This window comes from Stegodyphus dumicola, chromosome X2, assembly GCF_044657685.1.
Source record: "Stegodyphus dumicola isolate Sdum_Otavi_A_Nest chromosome X2, ASM4465768v1".
Taxonomy (NCBI): domain Eukaryota; kingdom Metazoa; phylum Arthropoda; class Arachnida; order Araneae; family Eresidae; genus Stegodyphus; species Stegodyphus dumicola.
Window position 1 is genome coordinate 11,945,039 of NC_140781.1, and position 19,349 is coordinate 11,964,387.

The 19,349-nt window shown below is 32.5% G+C and overlaps 1 protein-coding gene across 1 annotated transcript in view; it reads right to left on the reverse strand.

Annotated features, from left to right (window-relative positions):
* The window catches only part of LOC118181985 (cyclic nucleotide-gated channel alpha-3-like), a 554,742-nt gene extending 536,047 nt beyond the window's left edge, over positions 1-18,695 (reverse strand). The window contains exon 1 of the mRNA XM_035351236.2: positions 18,641-18,695. The gene's annotated coding sequence lies outside the window, so the exon portion shown is untranslated. The remainder of the gene's footprint in view (positions 1-18,640) is intronic.
* Positions 18,696-19,349: the final 654 nt, after the last annotated feature.

The window sequence follows — 19,349 nt, forward strand, 5'->3', positions numbered from 1 at the left end:
TTATTTCGTATGTAAATTTATGCTTTACCTTCACAAAAGGCAATTTGAAATATCGAGTGCTTAATGCAGCTGCTGATTTATTTAATAATTGCTTTTCGAAAACATGAAAGCCTGTCTTTAAGGATTGTCTAAATACTAGTTTGTGTAGTATGAGTTAGTACAAATAACTAGCAGCTGCTTATTCAGATTTAAACTACTATATACCCAAATATGTAGCAGCAGAAAACTAAAGCATGAAGTTTTCATGTATTTAATACAATGATTAAAGCTTTTATTACAATATATGACACGTACATTTAATACAATGTATGCAATGTACATTTGATACAATGTATTAAAGCAAATTATAATCGTAGGAAAGTGTAAAATGGCTGTTCAGACGTGTTTCCCATGTGTGATAATATCCATCGTCACCCATTTACATTAATAAATTAAAGTAATGAAAATTGGGACTAAATATGCCTGAAGACTAAAACGCATACTCCCCAAGCGTAAAATTCTTATTAGTTTATTGCTGAAATCTGACATATTCAAGGATGTAAAATACTCCTGTAATCTGTAAGCGAGAAACGAGGCTCCCGTCTTTAAATCATGCAAAATCATCGGGCTTATTTCGGAGAGGAAAATGTAAAATTTCGGCGTTGCCTCCGCAAGGAATCGAACTTTAAACCTTCCAATTGCTAGTTGGACGTGCTCCAATTAAACCACAAAAGCATTAAAAATAATCTTGCATTCTTACCTGAATAGATAGATTTATCAAGCTCATGTCATTATAAAGTAAAAACAAATTAACTATACCGTATGCTCGAAAATTGAGAAATACATAGCACTTTCATTATGACTAAATAATTCCAAAAACAAATTTCGTTATGACTAAATAAATTCCAAACACAAATTTCATTATGAAAATAGGTGACATTTATCAAAGTTGTAGAAAAATTTAAATTTTCGTATCAAACACTTATTAGAACCTGTGACACATTTGCATCTTTAGCGGTAGTTCAAATGCATTTCCTCAGATGATATTGACCAATAGCAAAGAAATTAAAACCACCAAACAATTAGCTTAGTACAGTAAGCTTCAACTGCAGTAACGAAGTGAGCTGGTTACTCATATCGTCACAGCATCATCATTCTGCTTACGTATATGCCCCTTAGGTGAAACTAGCAAAATGCAAACTTGTAATATCTCATACAATAAAAGCTTCATGTATACCTTATTTGTCATTCAAGAAATCAAAAAGATACCTTTTAAAATTATCTTACCATTTTTAAGCTTTTTAGATAACTCTTAGAACGTACAAAAAGCAAAATGAAACATTTATTTCAAAAACGTTTTTATTTAGCTCGTATTTTAATTTCATTCTAATAAATACTTTGAAATTAATGTGTTGACTAAAATAATGAAAGTTTACATGTAGAAAAAAACTTCTGTTTCTGTAAAAACAAAAGATTTGTGATTCTTTAAGTACCTTTAGCTCATGCCTAGACTCTCTCCTCTTTGATGCACACTAAGCAAGAATCGGTTTTTCATCAATCGGGAACGAAGATTTTAATCGATGAATTTCTTCCTGAAGTTCTAATTTTTATCGTCTAGTGAATGGTGCAAATTAGTTCCTTCACTTTATTTGGAATGTGTAATAAACACTCATTTCATACTTTTATATCTACATCATATATGAAACCTCTTTTAAACACCTTTTAAACACAGATATAGAAATAAAACCAAAATATAACTTAAATGTGCATAAATAATTATAAAATTAGCAACATTTAATACTAATAATGCGAAAAATAAGATGAATTATCTCTACATAAAAGATCATTACTGGAAGAAAATTGTAAATACTTGTAATAGGAGATGAAGAGAAAAAAACGCCAATTTATAATTAGTTAAAATTTCACTAAAATTTATTTCGAGCAAAGTAAGATAATAACTTTTGTTCTTTTTTAATGCGTTTCAGCTACTGATGACGCTTCTGTAAAAGATTTTAAAAAGATAATGCGTATATAAAATGCATTCTCATCCACCTTTTAGGTAGAAAATGAAATGCATTTGAAGCTTTTATTCCTTGTAATATCACCAATGGCTGTTTTACAGGGTCATATATGTGCCATGACTGTAATCACTACCACGTGATTCATATAAGTATATACTTCATGATGACATAATGATCCACATGACGTTGCTTCTGATGATATGGTGTTGCTGTGCCCAAGTTGGTGGATTCCCATGCTTTTGAATCCAAGTTTGAATCCTGGAGAACGCAAAGACGTTTGAGATTTTGATGTCTATGTAGCATGAAGATACTTAAATATTTTGAGACGAAAGTATTCTCAAGATGATGGAAACAAGGAAATACGGGTACAAATCTCTCGAACTCGATCTCCGTTAGATCATCGGCCAAAATGGAATGGAACTCAAGTACATAGTCTTCGTATACTTTCCTAAATCAAACAGGTCAATGAATCAAATCTGATCCGTAGGACATCATAATTCCATTGACAACCCCACTACAAAATTTTTTCTAATAGTTCTAATTAATTTACTATATTTTTCCAAGATTCAACGCAGGATTAGATTTTTCTGCAATAGATGGTAGTATTCTGGTATCATTTATACACATTTTCTGTTCTAATTCAGCATTCAGAAAACTCCGTTGTTGCAATAAATTTACTAGGCCAGCACTCTCTGATTCTACTAACCACTTTGGCTCAGAGTTCCATAATTTTAATATAATAATTAATGATAAATGTAACAATAAATAAAATGATAATAAATTATTATAAATATAATAATAAACGATGAATCTAAAAGTTCCATGTGATCAGGGTTCAAGAAATATTATTTTAAATTCAAACTAGAGCATAATTTAAAGGCAAAGAACATACATTTCAAGCTTCAAGGTTCATTCAGCTCCATCACGCATTTTTCTTACTGCCGTTGCCAGATAAAAAAAAACATGCATCATGAAGCATTTGCGTCCTCAGTGGGCACTTAAAATAAATTTTCAGACAAATTTTCTTACGCAAGTAGTTAGTCTTCATATACTTTCCTAAATCAAACAGGTTAATGACTCCAGTCTGATCCGTAGGTCACCATTAACTACCCCACGATTGCAAGGAATTAATACGGATATCTTAATTTTAAGATGTAGCAGCCTGATGATACTCCTACACTCACCCACTCTTACATCTCTTTAAACACTATAAACCTATACTTAGCGCTATTGATAAAGCAAGACTGAAAAGGAAAATAATTCGTAAGATAAAGCTCTTAAACTTTTTCGGAATATTAAGAATAAAAGCACTAACTGAAAATGAAAGAGTATATACGTATATATATATATATTACAGACGAAACAGCTTTAAATCAATTTTAATTCAAATTTGAATTTAAATTTTTGAAAAACACATAATACATGTAAATGTACATATACGAGAAAATTCTAATTTTATTAAGCCCAAACTTATATTAACCAATAGTAATGAAACGATACTATGTCTGTCTATTAAAGAATTAAAGTAACATATTTCTTAATGTAACCCATACGTATGTAGCGCTTGATGTCATCTGTAACCTCCGTTTTCTATCGCTACCTATAATGTTCCTGTTTTCTATCGTTACCTATAATGTAATATGTAACACATATTACTTGAATTATTAAACAGCAGGTGCGCTAGGTGCTTCTTGTGACTTTTAGTTTTTGATAAGTTACCTACAAATAGATTGTACTACTTTTTATTAAATAATGATTTTGTATCATCAAAAACAATATCAGTTGCTCTTTATGATCGTGTTAATATTATTAGCTCAAAATGTGAATTCCATGTGGCAGTGGTTTCAGGAGCCTTTGATTCTATTAGATGGACATCTTTTGCTCTCCACGTTTAGAGATTTTGAGATCACCAAAAATATTTATATAATCTTTCTTAGCTATTTTAAAGAAAAGGAAAGTTTATTACAGATTTAATTAGGTCATTTATATTGAAAGAAGGATTTACAAAGGATGTACACAGGGTTCCTGCAGTGCTCCACTGCTCTGGAACGTGTTGATTGTTAATGAAATAGTGTCTAAATTGTGTAAGAATGTTATGTTATGCTGATGACATTTGATGTGTGATTCGTGAAAATTTCTTTGAGAGATTAGAAAAACCTCATTTGCTATAGAAAATCTAAGAATGTGGATTGAAAATTAAAAACTGACCTTAAATTTATAAAAAAATTACTTCTTGTTTTATCCCAAAGGGGGAAAAATTCTAGACCACCATAACTAAATTAAGAAGGTGTTACAATGAAATATCTTGATGTTTTTTTCGATTGCAAATTTTTTGAACTACATTTCAATTATATTTATAAAAGAACTATCTCTGCTCTTATGTATTATAAAAGAAGTTTCTCAGCTTCAAAACTACTGAAACAGCACTGAAAAGTAATATTATTAGATTAATTTACAAAGCATTTATTACTCAGCTTATATTAAATGTCTCACTGTGTAGAGACATTAGGCTGTTTCGAAGCAAGAGATGTGAAAAAAGAGTAATCCCTCCCTGGGACTCGAACCACGGACCGCTCGAATTCGCGTCGAGCGTGTTGACCACTACACCACGAAGGCATGCTAAGAAGGCAGGAGAAATACCTTATAATTGGAGCTTGGGGTTTCAAAGCCGCGGGCCTGCAGCGAATCAGAAATAAATTAAATACAATACAACGATACTGACTGATTCTTCTGACCAAATGCTTTAAGATAGTCTCGATGGAAGTCGTTTGCATATTGGCCGGTTTGCCACCCCTCTCGATATTTTATTCTTTTTATTACGATAAATTTGAATTACTTTAATAAAATGTTGATTTTATTACTATGGAGGTTTTACAGCATCTCATACATGTTTTTCTGTCTTGTACCAGTAACCGTATACATCCTGCATTATGGAAAATAGTAGAATAGCAGAGACCAAATGTCTGCCTAAGAGAATTGGATATATTTACTAACGGTTTGGGTTATGACAATGGAATTGGGCAGTATATGTGGTTTATTTGTTTGGTATAGAAATAGATCATGGCAAAATTAGATTTAAATCTTATAATTCGGATTTTCAAGCCTCATTGTCTGCTATCATATTTGCTCTTAAATGGATTGATGAAAACCCGAGTGTGAAAACATATACTAATATATATACAGACTCGCTATTTGGTTTGGAAGCACTAGCAGATGCCGATAACACTAATATTTTAATCTCATATATAAAAAATCTCTTTGTAAAAATTGAGAAAAATACATGAAGGGAAAATCAACTGGGTCAAAGCCCATATCGATGTTATAGGCAACTAGAGGGCCGACGTACTGGCCAAAGAGGCTGCTATGGGTAATACCGAGGAAGCGTTCAATATTCAGGCATCAAAAAGAACTGTTACTGGTAAAATCAAAGATTTCTATTATGATTGCTTAAAGAGAAAAGGAACAGTGAAAAAAGAGAGATTGTTTGTTGAGCTTTGAAGTTTCTAAAAATATGAAAATGACATGCGATTTCGATTAAAATCAAATAATTATTGGGCAGGGGCGTTTCCCGTCGTACCTGAAAAGATTTAATTTGAAAAATAATAGTCTTTGCAATTTTTGTAGTGCTGAAGGCAATGCACGACATTTTATCGAAGATTGCGTATTATTGCGACATTTTATGTAAAATATAGCAACATAAAGGAAGTCTATTGCCACAGAAAAGAGTTTAGATTTGATATTCAAATAATCTGATGAACTTTATAAATGGCAATAGAATAATATTGGGAATTTTGATTTGATGTTTTTAATACTATTTTCGTTTTATCTGTGTTGGGTATGCTGCGCTAACGCTGAGGCCGATTATTAGCGGCCAGGAGGGTTGTAGCACACTCATATAAATCAAAATTTAGTATCATGTTTTACGGCATCACCTAAATGACCATAACACAAATTTGGAATAGTTGTCGCTTTCCAAATTTGGAATAGTTGTCGGAAGTAGTAGTTAATAGTTTTTGGTTCTCCGACAAATTCAAAAGATCTCCTTCAAGGAAAGTGTAAAACTGTGGTTTGTACACAAACTTGCAATAAGCCATAATTTGAGCTTCTTTTCAAATTCTATTCATGGGCTAAATTAAAGAGCATGCTAGCTGTTAGCTTTATGAGCAATGCTAAAAGAGCTACTGGTTTCTTAAATGCTCAAGAGTTGAAAACGGCTATCATTACTATTGCGAAATTGGTTAACTAACATGCGTTTGATAAAAAGAGAAAGCTACTGAAATCTGTTAAAATTCTGAACATAAATTATGGACGAAGAAAATGCATTACGAGACGGTGGAAGACTAAGAAATGCCATTCTTTCTGAACATCAAAAGCATCAAGTTATCTTGCCGAAGAAACATCATTTTATAGACTTGATCATTAAATATTTTCATGAAGTTAATCTAATCAGTAAATTTTTGTTAACAGTTCCCTCTACCCGTCGAAAATTTTAAATAATTAATGCCCAAGAGACACTCAGAACAAATCTTTGGAAATACAGGAAGTGTTTTAGGAATTCTGCAGATTTTATTATCTTTAAATTATTGCAAATTTTAACAAGAGAATAAAGGTAACATTCAACTTTTTATGATGATTTCCCTAGAATTAATTACTTTGTTTGAAGTGCAACTTAAATATTATTCTTTATTTTATTTAAATTCCAATATATCTATAATGCAAATTATCTGTATGATTTAAATATAAGATCGATTATACAAAAAAAGGAATTCAGAATTTTAGTATGCTGTGGAACTAAGCGGAAACTGCGATTTTACTAAAGTTTATTTTAAATATAATAGTAACTATGGATCTATCAGCTAGCTATGAATCTAATCAGCTAGCTATCTCTTTGATTGCATTTTGAAGTACTCACTTCATGTGAAAAAGTGTGGAGATATATTTCAGATTTGATGACTAATAAAACACGGAATACAGTACTGTAATTTGTGACACTCTCATCAACAACAGAATTCAAATTGTATCATGAAAAGATAAGAGTCTTTAAAACAAATCGCAGACTAAATTTTTACTCAAACTGTAGAGACATTAGGTATTTTGGAAGCATAAGAATTGAAAAAGGAGTAAAACCTTCGCCGGGAATCGAACCACAGACCTCTGGAATACCGACCCAGCGTGCAGAACCACTACACCACGAAGGCACGCTAGGGATGCGGTAGAAACATACACCCCCTTTCAGTCGCCCTTTCAAAATCAAAAAAAAAAATCAGTCGCCCTTTAAAGGGCGACTGATTTTTTTTAGGGGGACACAATCACCGAATCCCGGGTGAGGAGAATCATCATCCAACACCCTTTTTTAGTTCGGGCGCCACTGTAGAGACATTAGGTATTTTTGGAAGCAGGCAAGATGAAAAATTAGCAACGCCTTCACCGGGAATCGAATCACGGACCTCTGGAATACCGGCCCAGCGTGCAGAACCACTACACCACGAAGGCACGCTAGGAAGGCGGGACAAATACCCTACGAAACTAATCTCTAAAGTTCTCTCCATTTGCCTTTAAAGAGTCGTGATAGACCCCAACAAATAATTTTTGTCACGAAGTGGCACTGGCCAAAATAATGGATCAAACGTTTAGTCGGAATTTAAAGGGATGGTATGCTATGTTTTTAATAATGCTTCTTAAGTTTGTTACTTCAGCACCTAAACGATGCACAGCTGTAAGCAGAGCACGCTTAATTTAAACTAAGTGTTAATTTGTTTGATGTTACTATCGTACTTATGATATTCAGCGAAATTTGTTACTTTATTTAAAATACTAGAACAGAAGGCAATTTTGTATGGTTTCACAGTCAACATTGTTATGCCATTGTCCCTGAATTTCTTATAAATCAATTTGTATCTATTGAACAATATCCTATTTTCTGTATACGTATAATTTCTCTGTTGTTTAATAGAAAACTATCTTAGTGTTCCACACTTTCAATTTGCTACCTTATTTTAAAATGTCAAATTGCAAGGCCACATGATAAGCGTTTTTTTTTTTTTTTTTTTTTTTTTTTTCAGATGCAATGCTTTTCTTTTAAATTGGTGTAAGCAAAGTTCTGCGTTACCTGCATCCACTAAATACATTCTACATCCACTAAGGCTGATTTCAGGAAAACCTATTTAGAATGCTTAAAATGTTTAATTTGCATTTGTGAAGGTGACCTAGACGCGCATGAGTAATTGTTCGTTTGTTATTAACCCGAACCTTTAACTGTTTAATGATGTTTAACTCTAGAATTTCTATACAATCATATACTTTTTCTGGCTACAATTATAAATACCATAAATAAAACTCTAAATAATATAAATAAGTTCTTCTAACACGTAAAGTAAATAAAGTAAATTTTGTATCAATTTATAATGCATTTTTTACTTAAAGAAAACTGCATTACTTTAATTCAATTTCATTAGTTCTGTATGTTTCAAAGATTAAGTAGTGCTATAGTTTTATTTTAGGGTACCATAACTCGAACATGATATACGTGTTATTTGGCATTATCATAAAATTACAGAATTTGGTGATTTCATGGAAATTTTCGAAGAACGTTTCGTTTAACATTTTAGAAATGCTTATCAATATACATCTCCACACGGCAGTAAAGCGATTTAATGTGCTGCTGCTTTTACACTTGTCCGAATGTTGCTAGATAGACGATGTCAAAACACTGGCTTTTAGCAAGCTTAAATGCTTTCGCTCAGATTCTGTATTTGAGGATTTCACCGTGTTTCTCAAAATTCAAAGTACAATTTCTTGAGAAGTTTCATCAAAAACTGCTCTTTAATTTTTAAAGTTTACAAGTATGCTATTAACAATATTTTTCATTATTTTAAGCTTGAATTATGCCAATTTATTTTCCATTTTTATTTAAGGCACCTTAAGGCAAATTCGGGAACGAGGCTTTGTTTCTCGTATTCTGTGTTTTAACTTCTTGATTTACGTTCAAGATTAAAAACTATTTGGACTTGCACTAGTAAACATTTGTCTGTTTAATTCTGCTACTTATTTTCCTGTATCAAATTTCTCTTATTTTCCTATTTTCAGAAATATAAGTGTCCCAAACTTAACATGTTTTATTGCGGATGGTTCGCTAAATAACTCGCACGGCACAGCGAATGTATTTTCTTCGGCTTCATGTAATTACACTAACTCTAAATACGAAATACGTGATGCAAAATAATTAATACAAAATAAGCGAGCCATTCTACATAGCTGTCACAAACACAAAAATTCTATTAACCGCTAGTCTTGTTGCCACATGCAAAAACAGAAACAGGAAAACTTACACATAGTCTACAACTTAAATCATACATAAAACGACTGATCTCAGATAGGGGCGGGCACATGATTCAGCCGTCAAATAAACGAATTAAGCGATCTTGGATTTTATACGCTGCTCGCAGCGCATAATTTGGTTACTTCGTTAACTCCTAAATGTTCTTTTTCTTTCTTCCCATCTCAGACGACGAACCAATTTATCTTCAGGCATTTCCTAACGAGTAATCATAAGCTAAATAAAATATTTTAGCAATCGAAATTTCTAAGCAACCTTACTGGAAATGATAAGTAATCCTTTAATTTGAAAGGAAAAGATATTAAATTGCCACCACATCAAAGAAGAAACTTTTCTATTACAATTAATAATTTTTAAATGCCATCACCTACTGCAATTAAGTTCTTTCATAGGATTACTGTCTCGTCTTTATTACTAAAATCGTATTTATACATAATTAATTAATGTATAAATGCATTTAACATATCAAAAAATGGTTTTATAAAGCTGCTGAAATTCTCAAGCAAATGACGAAGAAAAATAAAGGCGTCTATTTTACTGTAGCTTTGAGACTGATAATGGCACTAATTAATCCTTCTAAAGGAAAAATAATATATAGTCAGCAATTTTTTCTCGGTTCGTTTTAGCATGCCTTTCTTTTTCCTTTTAAAATGGTTTGTATTCACCTTCACTGCAGCTCTGTATTTATCTCCAATGCAAATAAAAGGCCAGTGCTGTTTAACCGACTAAAAATTTGCACTATTTAGAAGTATCAAAACCCCTTTCTGTATACAAACTAAGATTGCATTATGTTATTATAAAGTGGGCAGATTTGAAAAACAGATGCATATGGCACAGCTGAAGTTCGTTGTTTCCCCCCCCCTTCCACGATGCAAAGTTATTCCAGAAAATGCTGATTACTTAATGTTTGTAGCTCCCACCAGCGGCCGAGCGGTAACGTCGCCGAGCACTATTAGTTCGGTCTGAGGTTCGAATCACGCAAACGGACTGGCTGCGTGGGTCTTTTCGCGGTTTTCCCCAGGTGTCACGTGCATACGAGCCAGTTTCCTTTTGAAAATAGTCCATCCTAAAAGAAGCCATCCCTCCTCTTATGCAGACAGCCCTCGAGTGCTTTGGTGTGATCGCATAAACCAAATCTAATGTTTGTAGCATACGTTCAAGCAGAAACAGCTATAAGCAGATTTCTATTTTGATAGTTTTAAATTACGCTTGAACACCGCAAGCTTCTTAAGAGTTAATTTAATTTCTCCATGACAGTAGATAGTCTACCATAGAAAAAAAATTAAGTTGATGTGTGACTGAGTTCATTTGTTCATTTACTGATGTCTGCTGCCTCTTTTAACATTCTTACTGCCGCCTCACCAGTAATCGGTGACAGCAAAAATTCTAATCAGGCCGCGTTATTCGTATTCGGGGGACTATTCTTTGAATACTTACGAGATAAAGTATTTGTAAAAATGATTGTTGAAAGAAAGAAACGAAACTGATTGTTTCCAACAGCTAAATTCATTCCTTTCACTAAATTGAAGTATGCCTTTCTTTTCGGTACCAAATTTTCTTTTTCTTTCTAAACAACCAATTCTTCTAAAGTGTGATCAATTGTATCTACCCCACATTTATTATCGCTCTATTTATCAGTATTCTAATCAGGATCGAAAGACGTATATTTGTTTATAATTATCGTTTTGAAAAATCTCGACTGTTCCTCATCGCTGCTATTCGAATTTTTATTAACCTTGCAACAGGTTTCTTCTCCACTAGTATTTATTAGATAGCCTAAAAAGGTTATATGAATCACTTAAAATTATTGTTTCAATTTTCGTTTAGACATTGCAAAATGCTGAGGCAACAATTTTAAACCAAAAAATTTCAATTATTTGTCACTATAGAAAAATATATTTAGAAAAGAAAAATAAATTTCGAATCTCACATCCTTCCTTATATACTTTATCCTTGAGAAACGATTCTGAGCTGAATGCATACCCCAAAATGTTTCGTTTTAGACGTCCTAAACACCTACGATCGGAAACAATTAACGCATGGGTATAACGCTCATGGACTAAAAGGAGATTTTCTTTAAAATGAAAAATCTCCTTTCCCAAGTGACAGTCAACGTGTTAATTTTCAGCTTAAGTTTTTAGGCTATCTAACAAATACTAGTGGAATATAATTTATTTAATATTAGCAACTAATTCTTAATAAGACTTATTCTACGGTTTCTCAAATTTCTCATCTATTTAACACTACATCATAAACACTATCAAAAACACTACATCATAAACACCCATTTCTTGCTGGGAATTTGGGCCCTCTTCCAACGAAGATGAAATCCTACGCTAAAAGCCATACTGTTTAAGGCAATTATGATTACAAAAGCGAGATAATGTTGATGTAATTAAGGGCTGTGCTGACTTAGGATCTTATGTCGCAATAAAATTTAAGTTTCCAGTTCAATGAACAGTTAATGAAACAAAATTAGTAAACATAGGAAATGTATAAAAGAAAAGAAAGAGAGAAGTTCATTTAATCTTTAATGAAATTCGACTGGAAGTACTCCTTATCTAATTGTATAGTAATCTATTTATGACTTACACAAATATTGACAGAATTTTAAGTAGACGAATATCACGTAAGTGTGCGCAAATTTCGTGAAACAAACGACTTGATCTTTCTTCTTCATAATCATGTATTTTGCTACGCAACATAAATATTTGCAGACCTTTCCCTTAGGTAAATCATATTTTACTTCAGTTTGAACCATTTAATTTTAGTATTGTTAAACAGTAGAATGTCATTTTTTCCCTTCGAGAGCTCCTAAAGGCCAAGTCTTTACCTTGTAGAAACATTAGGTATTTTTTGGAAGCAGGCAAGATGAAAAGTTAGATAGGTCTTCGCCGGGAATCGAACCACGGACCTCTGGAATACCAGCCCAGCGTGCAGAACCACTACACCACGAAGACACGCTAGGAAGGCGGGAGAAATACCTTATATACTCTCCCTTTTAAAGGTTGACTGTGGTTTTCAGGGAACCCAATCGCCAAATCCTGTGTGAGGAGAATCATCATTCAACACCCTTTTAGTTCGGACGCCACTGTAGAAACATTAGGTATTTTTGGAAGCAGGCAAGATGAAAAATGGGAATCGAACCACGGACCTCTGGAATACCGGCCCACTGTGCAGAACCACTACACCACGAAGGCACGCTAGGAAGGCAGGAAAAATACCTTATATACTCCCCCTTTTAAAGGGTGACTGTGGTTTTCAGGGGACCCAATCGCCAAATCCTGGGTGAGGAAAATCATGATCCAACACCCTTTTAGTTCGGGCACTATTCTAGCGACATTAGGTATTTTTGGAAGCAGGCAAGATGAAAAATTAGCAACCAAATTACCACGGACCTGTGGAATATCGACCCAGTGTGCAGAACCAATACACCACGAAGGCACGCTAGGAAGGCGGGAGAAATACCTTATAAGCTTCTGAGCCAAGCCCTGTACAGACAACTAAAAGCGTGTAATCAGAGGAACTCTTTAAAATACCTCATCATGTCTTATTAAACCTTCAAAAGAACACAAACCAAGACTAAGAGAGAATAAAATTTGTATACCATTTCAAGTTATTTTACACCTTACATATTTTACTTCTAAATTTTTCGCAACTATTACAATACGAGTTTCGTCAACAATTAATTCCATATCATATAACTTTCTTTTTCAGATAAAGGTTTTAAAAGCTTTTAAAGTAAATTAATTTTCTTCAAAGTAAAACTTATCTCTAGAAACACATCAACTAAATCTTAATATGTCGATTTCACTGTTAGCAAAAATATACCTCTGGCCTCAAAATTTAAATAATGTGATTTAAAATTTTTAAGAGAATTTGATTAAGTAGAAATAGATATAATTTGGATGTTAATAAAACTAAAGGAAGCTTCCAACAAAGCGGTGCATTTGAAAAGTCTAAATCAAACTTTCAACAATTGAAATGTCAAGATTGCTTAACTTAAATGGAAGCCATAACTTTAATATTTCCCTATTAAAAACTGAATAAAATTTAGCCCTAGCTCAAAATCAGGCCTTATTCAACGACACACAACAGAAAAGACTCAAATAACTTGATAATAGTTGGTCGCAAACAGTCATGGAAGAGCACTAACGTTAGGAAAGTTGGTTGTAATCTTAAGAAATGGACGGATCAGTGTAAGTGGGTTAAAAGCATATAACGCAGCTAAGCCAATTTTATAGAACAGTAATGCTGCTTGTTTTGCAATTCTTAAAATTTAAATTCTCCTTCTATGCGGGTTTATCTATACTGGCTGCTTTTTAAGTATTCATACATGCAGCATAACATTAAAACTGATTCTAAATGATTTTGGGGGTGCCTGTCAGTTATTTTGCGTTATATTTCATTCCGCAACATTCTGATGATTTAAAGCATCATTGTTTATTATCCGAAAATGTTTCGAATAATTTTTTAGTACATCAGACATTCTTTGAGCAGAATCAATTCTTTTATATCACTGTCACTTGGCTCTAGATCAAGTGTAAATCTCGTTAAACAAAATTAGAAACTAATACAGATTAATATGAATGTCTTCATATTAAGAAAAACCATTTCTAAGAATAGATTACATTACGCTGTCGAATAATTGTTGCTCATTCGACAATTACCTGCATGAGTGTATGAATATCGTTAGGAATCACTTTTCTAAGAAAAATTGCTCATATTATTTACATTACACGGAAGAAAAACCAAACATTTCCAAGCGTTTAACTCATTCAGCCACCTGAAAACTAACCCAGAGGCAACTGCCAGCATTTTGAGAATTTAACCTCTTAACTACTTGGTGACCACATTGTTTTCGAATACTTTAGAATCATACAAAAAAAACTGTATAAGGTATTTTCTTCCTTCTTTCCCCATGCCTTCGTATGTAATTGGAAGCAGACTCGACACGTATTCGAGAGGTCCAAGATTCGATTCGAATCCCGGCGTGGGCAATGTACATTTTTCACATCTCCAGTATAAAAAAAAAACTAATGTCTCTGTAAGCACTATGTTGATTTTCCTAACAGTTATATTTTGAGTTAAAAGTTCCTTTCCTGTCTTCCTGAATTTCAACTTTGGAGACGCTAAACACCCCAGTCTTCCAAAAACAAGCCGTTCAAATGTCAATATTGAAGCAGTGCGTGAGAGTGTTGGTGGAAAACCCAGGAACATCAATTCGGCGTCGTGGACAAGAATTGCAAATTTCAAAAAGCTCTCTACAGCGTATACTAACAGAAGATCTGTGTGTTCATGCTTACGAAGTTCTATTAACACAACAATTGAAGCCTAATGACCATGAACAGCGATAAGAGTTCGTGGAATGGATTATTAATCATCAAAACGTGGATGCTGGTTTTTCGAGCAAAATAATCCTAAGCAATGAAGCACATTTTCACCTCGATGGCTTTGTTAATCGCCAAAATTGCCGTGTTTGGGGTTCAGAGAACCCACGTGTGATTAGCGAAAACCAAATGCACCCGCAACGTGTCACTGTTTGGTGCGGAATTTCGGCAGGAGGCATCATCGGCCCATACTTTTTTGAGAGGTCAAGCAGCAACTCTTCAACTGTTAATGGTGCTCGATATCGCGACATGATAACACAGTTCTTTCTGCCGAAATTGGATGATATTGATGTGGCTAATATGTGGTTTCAACAAGACGGTGCCACATGCCATACAGCCAATGAAACAATTCAATTACTGCATGAGACATTTCCTGATCGTGTAACATATCTTAGCAGAAGACAGATTGCAACCTTAATGTACTCTAAGTACTCTTTTTCAAACATTTAAGTTTCAACATTTTTTTATTGTGCAACTTAGATTTAAACTGAAGAAATCTCGACAAAGTATTAAACTAAAGAAAATTTCCATAAATTATTCGTGAATTTTAGTCCTTTTTATGTAGATTTATTCACTCTTCAAACACTTTATTTGTAATCCTTAAAGCATTTTAGTACCAAAATTTAGTATATGATTATCTTACAACATTCAGTGATTTGAGTACCTCCGTAATATCCTAAAACATTTCTAATCATTTTGGGGAATTAGTAAAATATTTAAGCTAATTAAAACAAGATACATAAACTATTTTTAAAAGCGTAAGACAATTTCAAATGTCTCATTATAAAAGCATCGATATATTAAGTAATATTTTCTCGTTAAGTGCACATAAAGCTTCCTTAACTGACAAACATTCCAAAAAATCTATTCCACACACAGAAAAATTAACAAGGTTACTGACAATGTTATGTGTCGTGGTAAACTGTTATCGTGCATTAAAAAAAGTCTCAGAAATGCATGAAAAATTTCAAGAAACTTTACTGCAAAATAAGGCAGATTTGTTTCTTATAGTACTGCATTAAATCAGTAGTGCAGGCTAGTATACATAAAACAAGCAGAGACAAAAATTATAAAAAATATTTTTAAAAGGACATATTTTATATTTACTAATACTACTTTTATCAAGAAAACGTCTGAATAGTTTCACTTAGTTGGAAATAGTACATCCATTTAATTATATTTCAATGATCGGTTTAAAAACATTATGACTCCAGATTGGCGATTAAGAGAATGGTGATAGAAGGTTTCCATCACTGCACATATATTCTTGTATGTTTTTTTAATATTTTCATCTTTACAGGGAAAAGGGATAATTCCTTGATTTTTTTCATATTATTTGTACTGTAAATAACTACCATATTATGGAATAAAATAAACTTAATATCAAAGCGATTTATATGAAGCGTATTTTACTGAATCATTCATTTGCATTTAAAAGTAATCTATTGTAATATTGCTTAAAAGTTCTAAATATAGATATGTTGTCACTATTTTGTCATTGGGTGTTGGTAATGATCACACGTCTACATGAAAAAAAGTTAATACCAAATCTCAAAGAAAAGAACCACGGATTAAAATATGAGTAATCTTTTTTTAATATTTTTTCCTAACCACTTTTACATGCCATTATTCACAAAGTCTACTTTACTTTATGATATGAATACTGTTATGTAAACCAAAGGTGGGCTTTTCTGAGGAAACTGATCTCCATTAAGAAGGCTGCTTCCTCACTTTGCCCGTAAAAAGCGCATAAAAGTATTAGCGATAAAAATACATTTAGCATTAAAACTAAGAACTTTAGGTAAAATGTAACTTTAACGTTATTCCTAAGCATTAAAACTAAGAACGTTTGGTAAAATGCAACTTTAACGTTGTTCCTAAAATGTATATTTTATTAGAATCGATCATAAAACTTTTATGTGAATGGTATGAATAAGCAATTTATTTTAATTCAAAAACAGATTCTAGTTTTTACACAGACCAGCATGGACACCATTTTTCACATCATGCACTATCTAATCGGCAGTCATTCTCCAGGCAGTTTTATTTCTAAAACGTCAGTATTCACTTTCTCGGTTGGCCTTTTTAAGCTTGCTCTTTAAATGTGTAAAGTCAGCAGCGGGAGTAATCTGGACATCACCCTAGAGCCCTCCAAAGAATGACAGATGATTAAGACAGGGAACTTTGCAGTTCTCCTGCGTTCTGATCGTGTTTCCTTAAACCATCTCAGAACTTGAGCCTGTGTCCCTGGGTTTACTATTTATGTTAGAAATCTACGCAAAATTTGAAAGCATTCCTTATAATTATCACAAAAGAGAAAGGTGATATTGGTTTTAGATAAAAAAATCATGATGGTTTAAAAAGTGCCCGAAATGGGGTTCCTTTCTTTTTTTATTTATTAAGACAGAAATTGGATCTAAAAATACGATTTTTAAATTAAAATTACCTGTCAGATAAGCATTCTTACTTATTTTACTGTGCATCTGAAAACCTGCAGGCTATATAAGGCAGTGTAATTCAACATTTCTGAAAAAAGAAATCCTCCTTTGGAATAAATCAATATTAATGATCTTATAATACTCGCAGGTATAAACCACTTTCCTAAGTATATAATTGTGTGAAAATAAACTTCTGTAATTTTTTTTCTGATGATAACTTTGTTTTAAGCGTATTCATTAGACCGCTGTGTATACAGAAGTAAGATAAGGGAAATTATTCAGTGTTCAGTTCAACCGTATAAGAAGCCTATATTATGCGCGATTTTGATATACTGAGAGACCTAACATTAGAGTTTTACAAAGCTGCAATAAAATATAACAAAGTCACATGGTATAATATAGTAAATCTATTAAGAAACCATAATGTAAAATATTCAAAGAGTATCAATATATAGCACTGTCCATGGAAGGCATATTTTTAACATATAATTTCACATCATGCCAACAGTTCTTTAGTTTCTGTTGAATTTGGGTGTAAATTATTGCTTACGTTACAGAATAAGAAGTTACAAATTTTTTCTACACATAAATTTTTGACTTAAATTTCTTCTACACATTGAAATTGTTGACATGCAAGCATACTTGAAATTTCTATTTCAAGTATGCTTGCATATCAACAATTTCAAAAAAAATTATCAAAATTATGAAACTTTTCTTGATTAAATATTGCGCTAAAATTCAATCTCCATTATTTTATGAGTTCTTCATTAACATTAGACGGTGATACATAATTCATTAATTTAATAATTTTAGATACTTGTGTAATTTTTTATGTTTTATTTAATATTACATCTGCCCCATGAAAGATGAAGTATTACACCAAAGTATTTTAAACTTAAAAACTTTTTGCTCAAGATATACAATTATTTCAAAATGAATTAATAATAAAGGAAGCGCAAAATCTATGTACACTTTTAATTCGCAGGCGAGTTAATTATGTCAAATAAATTTGTTGGATTAAGTTTTAATCTCATGACGTAGAAAATATTTATCATAATTCCCCTGCTTATCATTCGTTTATGTTTATCAAATGTTAACGAATTCATCTCACGTTAATTATGACAAAAATAATACCCGTTTTGTTTCAAAATACGTAAGGAAATTATGAAGTGTTATTAAATAATAAAGAGAAATGCAATACAAAAAGAAATCAAGCAATAGCATAATAGAAATTCTATTATTATAGCAAGTATATAGCATAATAGAAATTAACTAAAAAAGATGCCGAAAACTTTTGAAATTAACGACTTTATGAATTTCAAATTCTCACTTACCCCCACGAATTATCTAAGATTTTAATTACAAAGTAGCAAGAAAACATTTAATCCAAAAGTATAAGAAACAAACGCGCTAAGATATTTCCAATTATTTTTCAAAAGGTTTCTTAACTTTATGAGTAAAGGGCTAGAAACTTACGATCACACAGATGTGATGGATGCAACTTTTAGTTGTCGGAGCAACGTCCCAAATGATGTGGATCTCTATAGTAACTGGGATGTTGAGTTATCGTTCAGCGCCATCTATTGAACAAACTAAACAACGCGGTATTATTTTTTAGCGCGGGATGCTGTATTTTGACGGCTTGCGTCTCCGTAGGGAACAGCTCCACAAACCACGTTTCTCAAAATGATGCAAGTGTTATGTATAAAATGTTTTTAATAATACTAAAATGTTTGAGTATAGCATAGTATATTAAATTTCCGTTTTAAAGCTTGAAACCACTGGGAACTAGTTTATAAAAACTAAACAATTAATTTTGAAAGTGAAAAATAAGTGTTTATTTTGCCTGACATTTTCTTTTCGAGATCTAAAAATTGATTTATTGGTTTAAAGAACTAGATAGATAAAATGTTAAAAGTGATAGCTACTAGGCAGATTTCTGTAACACTGACAGGTACAAGACTGTAAATAATATGCCACCAAAAAGCGCAATGAAACTGTATTAAAAAATTGCAGAATTTAGGAAATTTTTAGGATAAAAAATATCATCTTCATTAGGTCCTGCAAACTTCATTTTGCATTTCGCGGAGGATCACGGCTTCCATATAAAATCCCATCAGAAGCCGAGCAGATAAGAGCGTTGAACTCTTCTGGATCGTTCGAGGTCAGAATCGTTGTGAAGGGG